This window comes from Balaenoptera physalus (assembly GCF_965194825.1).
Source record: "Balaenoptera physalus genome assembly, chromosome: 8".
NCBI lineage: Eukaryota > Metazoa > Chordata > Mammalia > Artiodactyla > Balaenopteridae > Balaenoptera > Balaenoptera physalus.
Window position 1 is genome coordinate 81,000,934 of NC_138887.1, and position 17,976 is coordinate 81,018,909.

General features: G+C 43.0%; 1 long non-coding RNA gene across 1 annotated transcript; it reads right to left on the reverse strand.

Moving 5' to 3' along the window:
- Positions 1-703: 703 nt before the first annotated feature.
- LOC309665596 lies at positions 704-17,385 on the reverse strand. The gene is made up of 2 exons (XR_014266557.1): positions 7,566-17,385; positions 704-6,408 (listed from the first exon to the last, which is right to left on the reverse strand). It is a non-coding gene; the product is annotated as an uncharacterized lncRNA (long non-coding RNA).
- Positions 17,386-17,976: the final 591 nt, after the last annotated feature.

Consider the following 17,976-nt stretch of genomic DNA (forward strand, 5'->3'; position numbering starts at 1 on the left):
CCTACACAGAGGCATCTGTGAGTCTGATCTCAGTCATGTGGGGAATAATGGTTACTGCAGTAAGCTGTTTCTGGACCACAGAGAAATGGTAAACTTCTCTGTTTTCCAAGATCACAGAGTTCAGGTAAAGTTCAATGTTGTCAGAGGACCCAAAAAGAAAAGGGGCAGCTTCTGCCCTTCGGGAGCTTGGAGGCTAAATGAAGAGCCCAGAAAAACTTACACACGTAAAAAATAATAGTCATAATTAAGAAGGAGAAGGAAAGAAGGAAGACAATTAGCATTAAGGGATAAGCATTATCTCATTTAATTCTCCAACACCCTCAAGATGCAGGCACTATTGTCATCCCAGTTAACAGACAAGTAAAGAGAGCCTTGGGGGTGTCCATGGATCCACAGAAAGGAAGAATCAGAGCCAGCTTTGGATCCAGATCGTGCTGACAGCCCAGGTCACAGTTAATACATGAAAATGCCAAAATTTCAAATAACGAATGAGTGCTGGGAATGTCAGGAGGTACCTGGGAGCTCCAGAACTCTATCTCTCTCATTTACATAGGACTGATGAGAAACCTTTGGACTTTCAGACTGCAGTGAGGCAGAATGGCAATTCCTATTGAGTTGGACCCTAATAACCATTAAATATACATATATAAGAAACAAGTTTAAATACTTTGCCTATAATTTTTATTCCAAAGCTTATGAACTCTTTTCTTTTAGCATTCCAGGAAAACACTGTATGTGTTTAAGGACATAAATGCTGTAGCCAGGATTCCCATGATAAATGTATGAAGCAGGAAGCTGGGGGGATTTGTGGAACGTTGAGCATCTCTCTTCCAAACTTCTCCATTGTTTTGTTTGTTGAAGTTGAAATTCCTGTCCCGGGTCAAAGCTTTTCATACTGGGAAGGTTAAGACTTAAAATAAATGCTGCTACCGGATAACTCCAAGGGGTATGAGTCTGCTATGAGACTGATTTTGAGCAAAGGGGATTCTAGTAGAGGTGAAGAAAGGAGCCAGTACCCTGGGAAAGGTGACCTTCATCTAGAGGGGGAAGAGGCTGAGAGTAGAGAGCAAAGAACACAGAAAGGCCTCGAAACAAAACCAAGAAAATCTTACCTCTTCATAATGATCAGAATATGTCAAGATACTATTTCAAAATAAATGTGTGTATTCCTTTCCTTCAGTCCTTGTAAAATCTCGTTACTTGTAGCCCAAGGGCATCCGCCTGTCGAGCCCAAAGAGCTGGACACCAGTCAGTGCTTTGGAGGAAAAGAGTCACTGCAGGGAGGGTCATTTGTGAGCCAAAGGCAGAGGGCCTTGTGGAAGCCAAGTCAGCTCTCAGCCGTCCTTTTGTTGACATCTAGCAATATCCGATAGTCAACAATGGCAGACATGTCCCCATAGATTGTCCATTAGGTGTAATGTTTATCGGTGCCCTGAGATTCGGGGAAACTCCCCATATTCAAGCCACTCTGGCAATGGGAGGCCAGCTGGGAGCAGTCAGCCTGATTCCATGTGGTCCCTGACACTGGCCACCGAGGACATTTGCTTCAGCTGACACCTTTAGGTTCTCCATCAGGGCAGAAACTCTGCCCACGTCTCAAGAGCTACCAGAGATTAAAGAGTAACCAAGGTAGTGAGGGACAAGGGGTGGTCTCACTGCCTGCCTGGGGCCACGTGAGGTGCCTTCCTCCAAACTAAATGCTTGACTGATTTAGGAAGGGGTGGGAGAGCCTGAGGAGAGAAGAACGGGACACGTACCTGGGACAAAGTTGGACAAAAAATAAAAGGTGAAACTCCCCAGACACAACCTTTTTTCCAAAGCCCCACAGCCTGAATGTGCCCCCAAAGCAGGAAGAATAAATGACACCTGGTAAAGAAAGCGGTTTACCGCTTAGCAATTTGTGCGAATTTCTCTTTGGCTATCTCCAAGCCTTGGTGGCATCTTATTGAGAAGCCCCAGTCCAGGATCTGTTACATTCTTAGGTATAAGAACTAAACTGAGAGACCCACTACCCTGAGGTCAGAAAGACAGAATGAATTACTGAACCACCCCAAGAACAGAGAAAATCTAAGGGACAGACGATTTAGAGTTTTACAACCTATACTCCCTTCCTTACCTGAAAATCCCTCTTTCAGGCTCTAGTTGGATATTTTTTAAGGAAGGCAATACTTAGTCCTAGTAATGTGATTCAAATTGTGTGCTTGAGGGTCTCCAAAATGGAGGCTCACCATGACTTCTGGTGCTGAGAAAGAAAGAGGAAAATCTGGTGGCCCAAAGATAAAGGAAAATTCCCTCCCTCTCTCTGTTCCTCTGAGACTACAGGTGTCCAGTGGCTCAAACTGGGTCTTGAGAAAGCAGAGCCCAGAAATGAGGTCAGGCTCACTATGGGTCCCAGGAGCACCAGAAACAGCCCTCGGGGCTGAAGACCAGGCAGAGCCAGACAGGATGGCGGCCCCAGAATGAATGCCGCCGGCAGGCAGCAAAAATAGCAGAGTGGGAGTCAGGCAGCTTGCTGCCCTCCTAGGACAAGGTTTCCCTCTCCTGGAGGCAGATTAGAATCAGCTGGGGAGACTTTAAAGCTCCTAATGCCCAGGCTGCACCCCAGAACAATCTAATCAGAAACTTTGAGGGTGACACCCAACCATTAATATTCTTTAAAGCAGCGCAGGTTATTCCAATGTGCAACCAGGACTGAGAACCCCACCCTGGTGAGCAGTGAGCATGTAAAATACAGGGCTTTGAGGGGGCTCCCAGTTTCTACAGGGAATGTAGAGGTTTGAGGTTCACTTCATTGCAATCTGTCAGCAAACCATTTACTAAGGCTTGTATTAGGGAGGTGGCATGGTGGAGAATGGTGCACTGCCTCTAGCGATATACTGGGCAGAGACCAGTGCTCTCAAAACAGAGTCGAGTCACTGCGAGCGTACCTGCCAAGCTCTGCCTTGAGCCAGCCCCCAGCACTGTTGGATATTCAAGGCAAAGATTCTCTACTGCACCATCACAACATGCTGGGTTTGTGGGTATTGTTGTTTTGGGGTAATAGCTAATTAATAAAGTCAAAGTACTGACATTTTCCAATGATTTACATTTTTTTGTTAAATTAAAAAAGTTTCAAGGTATTCCTTGTAACAACACCACACTCACACACTTGCACTCTGATGGGTTCATTCATTCAACAAATATCTATTTAATGCCTATCATATGTGTGCCAAGAACTGTGCTAGATGTTAAAGATAAAGCAGTCAACCCAACAGCTGTGGTCCCTACCCTCATGGAGCTTATCATCTATCAGAGAGCAGAGATATTTAAACAAAGTATTAAACTGAGATGAGCAATATGATGGGCAAAGTAAAGGCTACCAAGAGGTCACAAAGCAACAAGCTCTTGACAGAGGTTCAGGGACACTCTTTCCTGCCATGAGATCTGACTGGTAAGTGTTGAGTGAAAGAGCAAGGGATGATGTTACAACTAAGGAGGAGGAATTGCCCCAAACGAGGGGCCTATTCCCAAAGCTATAGAAAGTCACTATCCCTGAAGGAAATGAATTGTAACAATTATTAGCTATCATAATATTGTGACACAGTTTACTTCCCTACAGATTTGGGGGAATTCATCAAAATCTCAGTAAACACAGGAGAGAATGTTCTAGGCATGTGAATACCATTTTTATATGCATCATGTTAGAGAACAACAGAATTGATTCTGGAAATATGTCAAAAGGTAATCACATTCATTTTATGCCTAAACGCCAATGGATGCATTTCAATCCCTCACCAATTCCACTCATGGTCCTCCACCCAACATCACTCAGTTCATCCTTCTGATGACACCATGAGTTTTGGCATGCTTCTCTGGGAGAGTGCTTCTCAAACTCTAGCAGGCTTCAGAATCACCTGGAGGGTTTTTTAAAACACAAATGCCTTAGCCCCACCCCTAGAGATTTTGATTCAGTGGGTATTGGGTGGGGCCTCAGAATCTGCATGTCTAGCAAGCTCCCAGGTAATGAGGTAGATGATCTCAGTCCTTAGGTCACACTGTGAGCATCACTGGTCCTTGAAAGAAAATCCCAACTAAATTCACAGTCACCTGAGACCCTGCTCCGTTCTTTAGCTCTGACTACAATATCCAGAGAAGCTTCTGAAGACAGATGCAGACTTGGAATCTGCTATCCCCACATTTTTGCTTTGTACCCCCTGCAAATGAACTTCCAGAATCAGGTTTCCAGGTGTCGGCTACTGAATATGGTGAATGTGATAGTCCATTATTTGGACTCTTTGTGTGGTAAATTTATATTAGGACTGAGGAGTGCTCCCAATTATTGACCCAATAACAGGTATTGGGTTGGCCAAAAAGTTCGTTCAGTTTTTCCATATGTTACGGAAAAATCCAAACGAACTTTTTGGTCAACCCAATACTTGCCCTAAATAGCAAAAGATGAGGGGTTTTTAAATGTATAAAAGTCATATCATCATGTATAAAATATGCTGCTCTGCAGAATGGTGTCAGTAAATGTCTCAAATTATATATTTATTTTTCTTTCTTTTAAAAAATAGTCTGGTATTCACGTCAAGATCATCTGCCAATCGTATCACCCTCCAAACTAGATCACTTTGGAGCCACAAATGTCAGAGAAAAATCATTATTTATACTCACACATAAATTATAACTTTTCTAGATATAAAATTCTAGGTACTTGCATCTGATATTATTGTTAACAATCAGATACCTATGCGATGTTTGTTTCTTTGTAAGAGTTCTGCTTTTTCTCTTTAGAAATTTTTAGAATTTTCTTGTCTTCAGTATTCTTAAATTTACTATTATTTGTTTAGACTTTTATGCTCCTGTTTCACAGTTGCTGTAGCCTTTCAATTTAAGGTCTTACACCATTCTTTAGCCCTGAGAAATTTTACATTTGGTATAGATTATTCATTCTCATTGATGTATAGTATTTCATTATATGATTACATAGAAATTTATTTATCCAGTCTACTGTTGATGGGTATGTGGGTAGTTTCTGGTTCCGAGCTTCTCAATTGATTTTGTCACCATAAATATTTAGGTTACTTCTGGTTTGTTTCCAAGCAATATTGCAAAGGCATGTTTGTGCATGTTTCCTGTACACATACATAAACATTTCTCTTGGGTAGCCACAGGTCAAAAACTGATCCAACTGGGCCATGAGTGGAAAGAAAACAGCACAACCCGAGGTTCTCTCTCCACCTATTCCCTGTTCACGGCATCTACCATTTTCTCTCTCTTCATCCTGACCACACTATGATTTAACTGACTTCTGTCCTTTCCCAGAAGTTTCTCACAGATTTCATTTTATAAATTTTTATTGAGGTAAAACAGACCTACAAAAAAAGTGCATGCATTTTATGTGTGTAGTGCAGTGAATTTCCCTAAATTAAATACACGTAAGGAACCCAGATCAAGAGATGGAAATTATAGACCGTGTAATTTCAGCTTTACCGGATACTGACCAATTGCTCTTCAAGGTGACCATATCAGCTAACTCTCACACCAGAAGTAAAAATGTAAACCCATTTCTTCTCATCTTTGTCGACACTTGGGGTAGTCAGACTCTAGTTTTCACTATGCCAATGAATAAAAATTCTGTCTTGTTTTAAGTTGTTTTTCTTTAATTTAATGGTTAAGCACTTTTTTCGTGTTTGCCAGTCAGAATACTCTTTGCTCATTTTGCTATTGGGTTGTCGTCCTGTTTTGACCCTTTCCCGAGTCCACAGCTCATCCTGTTTCCTGAACAGCTCCCTCCTATTTGCTACCCCTTCAGTACAGACTTAACATCTTATCTCTATCACACTGCACTCTTCCTAGGCGGGATGGATTATGCTACAACTTTCCCAGGAAATATCATGGGGGCTATATTCTTTTATGACCATCACTACCTCTTATACTAGGTGTCGTTAGCCAGTGGCTGCGCATATTTGGCTCACAGAGCATTTTCAGTGTAAGTTATCAGGTATCATGCTTGGTTGTAGTACAAGCAGCTTAGTCCTTTTGCTTTACACCTGGCCTGCTCCCCTCACTCATGTTAACTTCATGCCTCAATAGGCCCTTGAGATTTGATGCAAATCAGTGTATGTTACAGTAAAAGCACCTATGTCTAGGAATTTCTGAAGAAATGAGTTATCATCTCATTTCCATCACCAGCCGTGGGATCTTGAGCAAGTCATTTCACGGTGAGAAGCAGTCTCTTCTAGTGTAAAATGAGAACATAAAGATATGTTCCCTGCTTACCTCGCAGAGTTGTTTTGAAGATCAGATAAAAGAACATCAAGGTGATAAGAGTATCTACCAGGCAGCAATCCCAGTCGCATCATGAGGGGTCGTGGCTGACTGACAAACACAGACCCCAGGCTTTTCTGAGCACTGCCCTCTGAAAACCTAGAGGAGAACCACAGGTGTGAAATACAAATGTGCCCTTTGCCCACATTTACTGAAATAACGTGCAGGCTACTAAGTAAATGGCTGGGTGAGGATTTTAAGTCAGAAGGCACCCTCAGCTGGAACAAATGCATCATTATGATTTGATTTCAGAAATGCAAACATGACCTGAATGAATCGACTGTCTGTTGAGTCCAAATTGCTATATTGTTGAAGCTGGAGCAGATGTGTGGCGGTCTGTCCCGGAAGTGAGGAAAAGTACAACTGAGCAGGGAGGCCTGTCCGGGGAACCACATGTGTCGCTGTGAGGGGCTCCTGCCTGCCCTGGGGACCAGGCCCCCTGTGCTGGGCCGGAATGTGGGGTGTTGAGCAGCACGTGGCTTCAGGAAGCAGGCAGGGCTCTCTAGTGAGGTGGGCTCCACAGGGCTCTGTGTCTCTGCTCAGCTGAGCTCCAGCAGAAGCTTAGGGAGGCAGGGGAGGTGTAGAGCTGCAGCTGCTGCCCCGCTCTCACGAGAGGGCAGGACTCTGTCCCTGGCTGCAGGCGCAGAGACAGCTGGGCTCAGCCCCACCTGAGCCATGCCGGCCAACCTCACGGAGGGCAGCCCCAAGTCCAACGGGACTGGGCAGACACTGGATTCTCCCACCCTCTGCACGGAAACGGTGACTTTCACTGCAGTGGTGGAAGGAGAGGAGTGGGGCTCCTTCTACTACTCCTTTAAGGTGAGTTTCCTGCCTTCCACTCTGAACACTGATTTTAAGCCGTAAGACAAAGTAGAATGTTAGACTGAGTTAAAAGAGCGTAGCCAATATTGTGAATGAGTGTAGTTTATTTTCTTTATTGAAAAGAGTTTAAAAAAAAAAACCTGATGATCTAAAGCAATGAGTTTTTCATACTGTGCAGGGACCTATATTGTAATTTCTTAAGAGTACTGGTGGGGTTTGTTGTTTGTTTTTCTGCTGCTGCTGCAAATGTGTGAATCATGAGTAACATTCATGAGTGGATGACTTTTTAATTTTCCCCTTTTCCTTAGGTGAAAGCACTTTTAATTGATCCTGTAGTAGTGCTTGAAATGTCTGTTTCTTGTAAGGGTTACTGTTGTGAGTTTTTTGCTAGGAACATCAGAGGGGTGGAAAGCCCACATTGCCCAGGACGGTACCTGATGCAGTGAGAGACGGCGCTGAGGAAGGAAGGAAGGATCACACTTTCTTTGTTGAGCCTTTGCATTGAACATCAGTGAGAAATAGGGTCTTTGACTGTAGTTGGTGGTGTCGCTGTTTGCAACAAGTTGCCCTCCTAAAACAGATGAGGAAATCAGAGTTTGGTGAGTTTCACCTTCAAAGTATCCAAGGGCCACATTGAGGAAAATGTCCTCATTAAGCTAATACTGTTTCCTCTTCTGAACAAGACTGTGGTCAGGAACAAACCGGGCATCTGGAAAACAGTGTCCTGCTTCTTGCATGGGAATGCTGGGACGTCAGGTTACTTCACAGGCTGCCTGATGGTGCTTTCAGGTGTTACACTAATTCCCAGGGCTCAAACTGGTCTTTTATACCAAAAAGGAAAATACTTCAGGAAAAATTCTAGCGTTTTTTTTTTTTTTTTTTAATCCTCTGGGTGTCCTTGAAATGATTTGATTTTTACCGACAAAGCAGAATTGCTGTAATATCCACCTTGGAGCTTTGCTTCTTTGCCAGCACTCAGAATAAAACTTTCAGCGGGGAGCCGTCCCGGGAGCCAGCCTCACTGGTGCTGGAGAGACCAAGGGACAATATAGCAAAGCAGAGCCGAACGAGTCACTTCAACTGACTGCACGGGAACCATCCCTAGGCACCACCTCCTAACGCATGCTTGCTCACACACAGCCCAGCTGCCCGGCTCCACGACAGAAAATAGAAGCTGAAATTGGAGTTTGGGGCCATTTACTGTTGACTGAATAATCCCCTCTATGAAATCAGCCTGCAGGTCCAGAGATTCTATCTTAGAGAAGCAGGCTTTTTGCACCCAGGAAACACACCACTCCTCTCAGCGATGCTGCCTCTGCAGCCTCTTTGATATTGATAGAACATGACAGCAAACAGAATGGAGAGAGACGGGCCACTGCAAGAGGGATAATAATCGGCAATAAGGCAGTTGTTCTGAGATTCAGGCAGTAATCATTCTCGGCTGAAATCTCATTTGCTGTTTTTTGAATACAGCTCCTAAGGGGATGTTCTGAGTATCTGGACAAACAAATCCCTTCTCACTCTCTTCTAGTGTTTGTGCTGTCCTAGCAACATCATCTCTAGGCACTAAGGAAAATCACATTGTTTCCATCTCATTTCTATTAATAAGTTTGCTCTCAAGCAATTGGACCATTAGACAAGGAGAGGAGCAGAAAGAGAGAAATTATGTCTGGCCAGGAGCTTAGAATGTTGTTTCATTTTTTGAGAGATATAATCATTCATTAAAACAGTGATTTTTAGTTGCACAGAAGTCAGTAGTGGTGTTGGTGGGAACTAGCTTAAGTGTCTTAGTGTAACTTTTTCCGTGGTCCCCTTTGAGCACAAGCAGGTTTGATGCACTGTTGATACAGAAACAGCTCGGATGCAAACTCTTGTTCCTCTTGTTCTGATGAAAACTGTGACCCTTTTATCCCACAACCTTCTCAAGAAGAAAGTCAGAAATGTGCTTCTTCACTGTCTCCCAAACATGTCCTTTTCATCTCCGTTGCCTTTTCCAAAAGCAGTAAAAATGTCATCAAAATTTAAATGGTAACAGCCTTACCAGAGCTAATAGCAAGAGCAATAGTCACACCTTTCACTGGCTGTGGGCTTTCTTGGTGACAGGAATTTTTCTAAATGACTTCTGCGAAGTATCTCATTTAATTCTCAACCCATGTTGTATCTTCCCATCTGGAATTGCCTTCCATCTTCACCTGTGTTTATCTAAATTCTACCCACTCTTTAAGGCTCCTCTTGGGTTGCTTCCTCCCTGAAGCCCCCCTGACCCACCCCTCCTCTGAGTTCCAGTAGTGTCCTGGAGTGTATCTCTCTCCTTGACACTTAATCCAACACTCCTTAGCTGCGATAGCAATAAGCATCAGGTAAATGTGTAACAGCTATTAAGCTCCTTGAGTGAAAGGAATGCCTGATGTTTGTTTCATGTTTTCTCCGGAAACCAGCACCATGCTAGGCTTACTCAATAAACATTTACTGAATAAATGAAGTGTGGTGTTCTGTTTCTGTCTACTGTCTACATGTTGTCAGACTGGGCAACAGGAAGTTTGCTTTCTTAGTGACAGAGGTGGGGGTCTTGTTAACTGCTACTCCACACATCAGCCCCTGCCCTGCTGGGTCTCTATCAGCTGTACTCACCGAGGTCCTTCTCTGCAGGCACATTCGGCTCATCCTTATTCCATTTCTAAACCAATGTGATGAAGCTAAGTTATAGTTGCCAGTGGGTGGGTACGGAAGTAGCTGTGCCATCATACCTCGTACCTGGTTAAGCCCTGGAGAACCCATACCCACCCCGTTGCCGCCTTACCTAGCCTCAGCTGCCTTACTGAGTCTTCATGCCTGGACTTCTAATCTAGTTACCTACGTAGCCCTCTACTTCTCTGAACCCAAAGCTCTCTTGGCAGGAGGCAAGACATCCCTGTCTAGATCTTACTAGCCCTTTCTTCACAAGCTCAGAGCCTTTTCTTTCTTCCCCATCTCCATCGCCAAATTCTTACACCTGCTCCCCACTGCTCTAACCTACTCTGTCAACCTAAGTGTGTCCTTGGATATCAGCGGGGAAGGCAGAGGTGAGTTCACCTCCCCCTTCCTCTATCGTGGGCTTCACATGACTAACGCTCTGTGGTCCTGGGTTCAAGGTTCTCAGCTCAGGCCCCAGTTTCCTTCACAGTTTCCAGTTTCTCATACGTTCAAGGTTTCATCCAGTTCACCTCCTCCATTCCTAGCCCCCAGCATTAAGCAATTATATGGGCTTCAAGAATCTACCAGACACTTTCAAGGAGGATGAGACCTGGCTCATCAGAAAGTGAATGGAGGACCTGAATATAAGCCTGTCCAAGTGGAAGACAAAGATGAAACTCTCTTCTTAATAGCCTTTAATTTTGACTGTGAATTCGTTAGCAATGTTTCCTGAATCCCTGATTCTTAATGATGAGAAAATTAATTCAAAGTAACTGGGAGGGAAACCTGCCTGAATTAGTAAATTGCCAAAATTATAAAATAATGCAAATGAACTCAGTTTTATTACTCTCAAGTGAGGGGAGAAATATGAACCAAGACTGTGAAAATATTACCTGAAGAAGATCTTTTATTGAATCTCCTTCAGTGGGTCATTACAAATGATATGCAATTAGTCTAACTATTGTTTATATGTAAATGGTTGCTTCTAAGTGCTTGAGGGTGATTGGACAGTTTGTTGCCTTTGTTTTGCACCCTTTGCCTGCAGTCTTACTGTTAATTTTGTTAACACACCCTTCCTCATTAATATAACAAAAGCCAATTCCAGTTCAACCCATGTCCCAATTATCTCACACTTGGCTTTAGGAAAAGCTTAATTTAAGAAGCTTAAGTATACTGTGCTTGTTTTATTATATTTAGGCTGACAAGTCATTTCTAAGATCTCTCTCTACCTACTGTGTACCAGCATTTTCACCTTCAGTGACTGTCACTTCAGCTCCTCTCTGCCCACTTGCCTGCTTCCCTGAACCCTCCTCTTGTCCCATCACAGCTCTGCAGGACTTGCCAGTCTCACTTCCTGCTTGGACCCCAGGACAATGTCAGGGATGCCCTTCCTGGAATCCAGGAGCCCTCAGTCCTGGACCTCCCAATGTATCTCCTGCAAGTTATAACAAGGGTCTTGCATGTACATTTTTTTGTCCTCCTCTAATCAGTTTCATTCAGTATGTTCATTTTGAGTTTCGAGAGTTGAATAATGTGGCTGTTCATAGGGAAATTACTACTAATTTTGCCCAGTTAGATAATTATTAAAGGGCTGCTATCACTGCCTTTTTCTGCACACCGCTTTCCAATCCCTTGCCCTGGGCCAGCTCTACCATGTTCACCTTCACTCCATGTCCTTAAGAAAGGCACACGTGTCATCTGTTGGCTCCACAAGGCTATTGTGCAGTTCCCAAGCTATGTACTCTAGTGTGTGAAAAAGGGAAACTTCCTTAACTAACTTTCTCTTTGGATCACTAATATATCTGATGGCAGGAAACAATCTTAGTTCATTCGGAGTAAACTCAGAATTGCAGAGTTTTCCAGCCTGTGAAGGGTTTTTCCACTTTCTGACTCAGGAAAGGCATCTAAGCTCTAGGAATGATGCTTCTACAGCGTGTGTGTTCGCATGTGTGTGGTCAGAGTGAGGGAGGGGGGCTGACCTTGGGAGGAATCTGGGCGAGTTGGTGTCAGCTAAGATGAAGAGGACTGTCTGGCCTTCATAAGTGGTCATGCTAGTTCCAGACCCTTGTCTGGATCCCCATCTGGCCCGGGTCAGACTGCACTGCTTTCTGCTGCAGCGTACCTTTGTCTCGTTTCCTTCAGGTACACGGGTGCCCACATCTCCCTCTTTCCCTCTCTCAACTTTGGCTGAATATCTGGATCCTTCCTGGGAATAAAAAGTTTGACTGCTTCCCTCCCAGATTTGGGCTGGTCCTTTCTCTCCCCACGTGGCCATCGTATCTATTCAACTCCCACGCCATAAAATCTGGGTAAATCCCCAGGGGCTGCCATCCCCTGGTTCCTATACAGTAAGTGGAGCTCAGCACCTTTTAATCCTGTGCTCCCAGCCTTGGTCTCCTGCTCTCTCTTTGTGGTAGCCTTAGAAGGGGCCAATACAATAGCCTCTCACATTCTGTACCACTATTGTACCGTCTGACACGCCTGTCTCCCGCTGCCTGCTTTCTCTCTGGTGGGGAAACTGACTTGACTGTTTTCTGACAAATTTATTATTCCAGACTCTCTGCTCTGAATGCTCAAATGACACAACCTCTTGCAAAGGAAAAAGACACTTCTCTTCAAGCTATTTATGATATCCTCCATGAGGTATTTTTGAAAGCCCCGAGCTGACTTGTTTCTCTTTGTCTGCGTTGCTGGAGTAAAGACTACCCTGAGGGCAGATGGGGTAGAGCTCTCTGGCTGCCTGGACTCTGGGAGGTTTTCTCAAGGAAGTAGAAAGGAGCATATCCATGAATGCTTCAAAAAAAAATGTCACCCCGTCATCCTTGATATAATTTCCTGTTGATATAGTGGGTAAGAATGTTTCGAGCTATGTACTCAAGTGGACAAGAAATGTAACTTTATTTTCTGTAACTGAACTTAGCTTCTCTCTGGACCTCTCAGTCCAGCTGATGGCAGAAGAAGTAGCCTAGTCATCCCCAGGTAAACTCAGGCTCTCGAATCTTCCCCATCACTGTAGTGAGGCACAGGCTGTAAAGTCGGACTGCTGGGGTCAGGTCCCAGTGCCGCCACCATCGAGCTGTGAACTTGGGGCAGTTTGTTTCTACCTGTGCCTTGGTTTACTTACTTGACAAATGATGCTGAGAATTAGGTGTCCTTCAGAGGGCTGTTGTGACGAGTTAAGTGATTAAATGCTTGTGAGGCCATTAAGAACAGTGATGGCCTAGAGTACAGTGTCTGATAAATGTTAGCTGTTATAGCCCCAAGGATTAGTTGTTTCACTCCTTTCTAAAGCTACTGACTGTGAGACGAGGAGCCCCCATTATCTACACGGAAGAAGCTTCTGAAGATTCTGAGAGAGACCCCTGCAGTTGAGGAGCTTCAGGACAGCTTTTTAATATGCATTAGGCCCTCAAACAGTGGTGTTGAATTGAGCTGTTTCTTTTCTTTCAACTAGACCATGAAAAATGTAGAATAGGATATTTAGAGAAGATTCCACTTCTTAATTTATTGTCCTTATACAATATCTAATTTTTATCTATTCAAGCTTAATGGCCCACTACAAGAAGGGCTTTTTACAGAGATGGGAAATTATATCCCATCCAGAAGAGATGAGCTTCTACCCTGGCAGAAAGATTTTCTGGGCCACAGGATGGCAAAACCACCCAAGGTCATGATGAAGTCATTAAGGACTAATTTTTTTTTCACTTAGACAGTATTGACAGCTGCCTGAAAATGACGTGTCTCTTACCCTTTGCAGCATCGTACAGTTAACAACTTGACATCACATGATTTCACTTGACTCCCTATCCGCTCTAGGAGGGTTTAAAATAGCATTCCTTTTTGTAACCAGATGTGAACATGAAGTCTGATAGGAGTTAGAGGTGTGTACTTTCTAAAAAATAAAATGAAAGGAAGCAAGAAAGAAACAAAGAAAAAGAAAAGGAAAAATAAACATGGTCTACTGCCGATTTTAGTCGGGATAGGTTAGTCTCTGCAACAGTGAAAAACTAAACCCTGAATCTCAGTGGTTTAACACGTCAAAAGTTTATTTTTCTCTCACGTCCCAGTTACAAGCAGATCAACTTGTAGCTCTGCCTTCTAGAACAAGCAGTTTCCAAGGGAGATGGCAAAGCTTCTCTTATCTGCTTTGGCCTGAAATGACACATGACTGACTCCGATTCCGTTGGCAAGAATTAATTAGCTGATGGGCATAGGAAATGTAGCTTAACTGAATGCCCCCAGTGCGGGGAACATAGTACACTGCTGTAAAGCTTGGTTTGACCTTCACCTTCTGCACGATAAAACCCAAACTCTTCAGCCTTGGCCTTCTGGCTCTGCACAGTCTGACTGGAACACCCCCTCCCATCTCCTCTCCTCTCCTCCTGTACCATGCTGCACTGAATACCATATTCCAGGGAAATATTACCTTTGGCAGGAATGCCTTTCTCACAGCTTTTTCTTCTGGTATCACATCTCAGCTCAATTGCCCCCTCATCCGTGAAGAATTCAGATTGTTTAGTAGATCAGCATCATCACTATTCTTATGCTTCCAAAGCACTTCAAATCTCTGTGCAACAAGATTCATCTCTTGACATGCATGTCCACCTACACACACACACAGACATATGTGTGCACATAAACATAGACCAACACACACATACACAGATACACACACACACACACAAGATGTCAGTCATTTTAAGGCAGCTCTAGATCCCACTACCCCTAGTGTAGTGCCTGACACATGGTAGACAAATGGTCAAAAAATATTTTGTTGAATGAAAGAGCATATCAAGAAACAATCTGTATAACAAGTTTATTCCTAAAGTCTCAGTAAATTTGTGTGAACACATTAGAGTGGATGGAGTCTTAATCCTCATTCTACAAACCACTGGGTTTGAACTTAAAGGTACCACGATTTTAGGGAATTCCTGACACCACAGCATGCCCTATTGGCGGGGAGGATGTGTAGACAGGTCATTAGACCTGAAGCAAACAACATCCAAGATCTGTCTGTTCCCCTTCCCTTGTCGTCAGCTCTGTTTCCACATCTGAGACCTGGAAGCCATCCACTTCTGAGCCCTAAAACATCGGGCAGGTTTTGGACAAGGGTGTTAACATTTACATCCCTGCTCTCCATTTATGTATTCTGATGCCTGATTATAGAAACTCAGCCACAGAGATCTTCTGCAAAGTGCAGAGGGCAGAGGGCACCACTTGTGGACAACAGGATCTGCTCCAGTGGGGTGAATGTGTCAGCCTTGTCTACTAGAATCTCAATCAGGTAGTCACACATGGTTCCTGTCTGCTGCCTCTGGACACTTCAAGCAGAAAATGTGTCTCTGCTGTGAACAGTGAGACTACAGCTGCTTTCGCTGGGTAGGACCCTATACTAGGGACTAGGGAGTCAAAGAGGATTTATCACTGTCCTAAGGGGCTGGGAAACTAATGCTTTCATTCAACAAATATTACTAAGGTGATTTCAGCCTTTTAAATTCTTAACACTTATAGATAAACATAAATATTTCTCTCTCAATTTAAATTTCAAAATAAATTAAATATCGTATCTAAAAATAAGTCAAAGTATAAACATGCAGAATACAATCTTTTAAACTGTATTCCTTTCTTCCCCATATGTCATGTACCCCTTTACCTTACCCAGTTGAGAATCACAGATGGGCTTGACTATTACTTTAGGCACTGGGGTTTCAAAGATGAACAAAACAGGTACGTCATTCTCAGACAATTCTGTCTAATGGGGGAAAGAGATAGTCAATAATTATGATACAAGGGAAGAGAATGCAGTCACTTAGATAAGGGGAGAAAAGACAGGGGTGAGGGGGAGGTGACAGAACGAGACATAAGCAAGTTAAAAAGGAGGATTTCCACAGAACTAGAACAAAAAATTTCATAATTTGTATGGAAACACAAAAGACCCCGAATAGCCAGAGCAATCTTGAGAAAGAAAAACGGAGCTCGAGGAATCAGACTCCCTGACTTCAGACTACTACAAAGCTACGGTAATCAAGACAGTTTGGTACTGGCACAAAAACAGAAATATAGATCAATGGAATAGGATAGAAAGCCCAGAGATAAAGCCACACACATATGGTCACCTTATTTTTGATAAAGGAGGCAAGAATATACAATGGAGAAAAGACAGCCTCTTCAATAAGTGGTGCTGGGAAAACTGGACAGCTACATGTAAAAGAATGAAATTAGAACACTCCCTAACACCATACACAAAAATAAACTCAAAATGGATTAAAGACCTAAATGTAAGTCCAGACACTCTAAAACTCTTAGAGGAAAACATAGGCAGAACACTCTATGACATAAATCACAGCAAGATCCTTTTTGACTCACCTCCTAGAGAAATGGAAATTAAAACAAAAATAAACAAATGGGACCTAATGAAACTTAAAAGCTTTTGCACAGTAAAGGAAAACATAAACAAGATGAAAAGACAACCCTCAGAATGGGAGAAGATATTTGCAAATGAAGCAACTGACAAAGGATTAAACTTCAAAATATACAAGCAGCTCATGCAGCTCAATATCAAAAAAAACAAACAACCCAATCCAAAAATGGGTAGAAGACCTAAATAGAATTCTTCCAAAGAAGATATACAGATTGCCAACAAACACATGAAAGGATGCTCAACATCACTAATCATTAGAGAAAGGCAAATCAAAACTATAATGAGGTATCACCTCACACCAGTCAGAATGGCCATCATCAAAAAATCTACAAACAATAAATGCTGGAGAGGGTGTGGAGAAAAGGGAACCCTCTTGCACTGTTGGTGGGAATGTAAATTGATACAGCCACTACGGAGAACAGTATGGATGTTCCTTAAAAAACAAAAAGTAGAACTACCATATGACCCAGCAATCCCACTACTGGGCATATACCCTGAGAAAACCATAATTCAAGAAGAGTCATGTACCACAACGTTCATTGCAGCTCTATTTACAATAGCCAGGACATGGAAGCAACCTAAGTGTCTATCGACAGATGAATGGATAAAGAAGATGTGGCACATATATACAATGGAATATTACTCAGCCATAAAAAGAAACGAAACTGAGTTATTTGTAGTGAGGTGGATGGACCTAGAGTCTGTCATACAGAGTGAAGTAAGTCAGAAAGAGAAAAACAAATACCGTATGTTAACACATATATATGGAATCTTAAAAAAAAAATGGTTCTGAAGAACTTAGGGGCAGGACAGGAATAAAGACGCAGACGTAGAGAATGGACTTGAGGACACGGGGAGGGGGAAGTGTACGCTGGGACAAAGTGAGAGAGTGGCATGGACATATATACACTACCAAATGTAAAACAGATAGCTAGTGGGAAGCAGCCGCATAGCACAGGGAGATCAGCTTGGTGCTTTGTGTCCACCTAGAGGGGTGGGATAGGGAGGGAGGGAGGGAGACGCAAGAAGAAGGAGATATGGGGATATATGTATATGTATAGCTGATTCACTTTGTTATAAAGCAGAAACTAACACCTTTGTAAAGCAATTATACTCTAATAAAGATGTTAAAAAAAATAAAAATGAAGTGGGAATTAAAAAAAAAAAAGGATTTCTACATAGAAAATCAAGTCGATCTTCATTGAAGACAGGTAAACAGAAGCTTTGAGTTTAGATAAAAGAGAGAGATAAAAAGGCCCAAGTGGACCATTAGACTAAACAATATGGATTTTTTTTCCTTATAGGCAAGAAGAAATCTTTGAAGTTTTATTAGCAAAAGTGTTAGCAGTGAAAACTGTGACTGAGAGAGATTAATCAGGCTGCCGAGTGCTGGATGGGATGTAGGGAGGGGACACTGAGGAAAGAGAGTCAGTTATAATGACCCAGTGAGTGGTGTCAGTGCTCAGACAAGGATTGCCTGAGAGCGGGCAGGAAGAAGCCGTGGGACATCCTGTCCAATCATATGCAGGTTTGGGGAATCAGAGAAGATTGGCAGAGGCAGGGAAGGACGATGACATGGGGGCTCAAATTGATAAGATGATTCTAAAAGGTGTGTGGAAAGGCAAAGGAAATTGAACAGCCACAACAATTCTCAAAAAGAATAAAGTTGGGGAACTCACACTAGCTTGTTACGACTTACTATAAAGCTACAGTGTGGTATTGAGGAAAGGATAGACAACCAGAAATGGAAC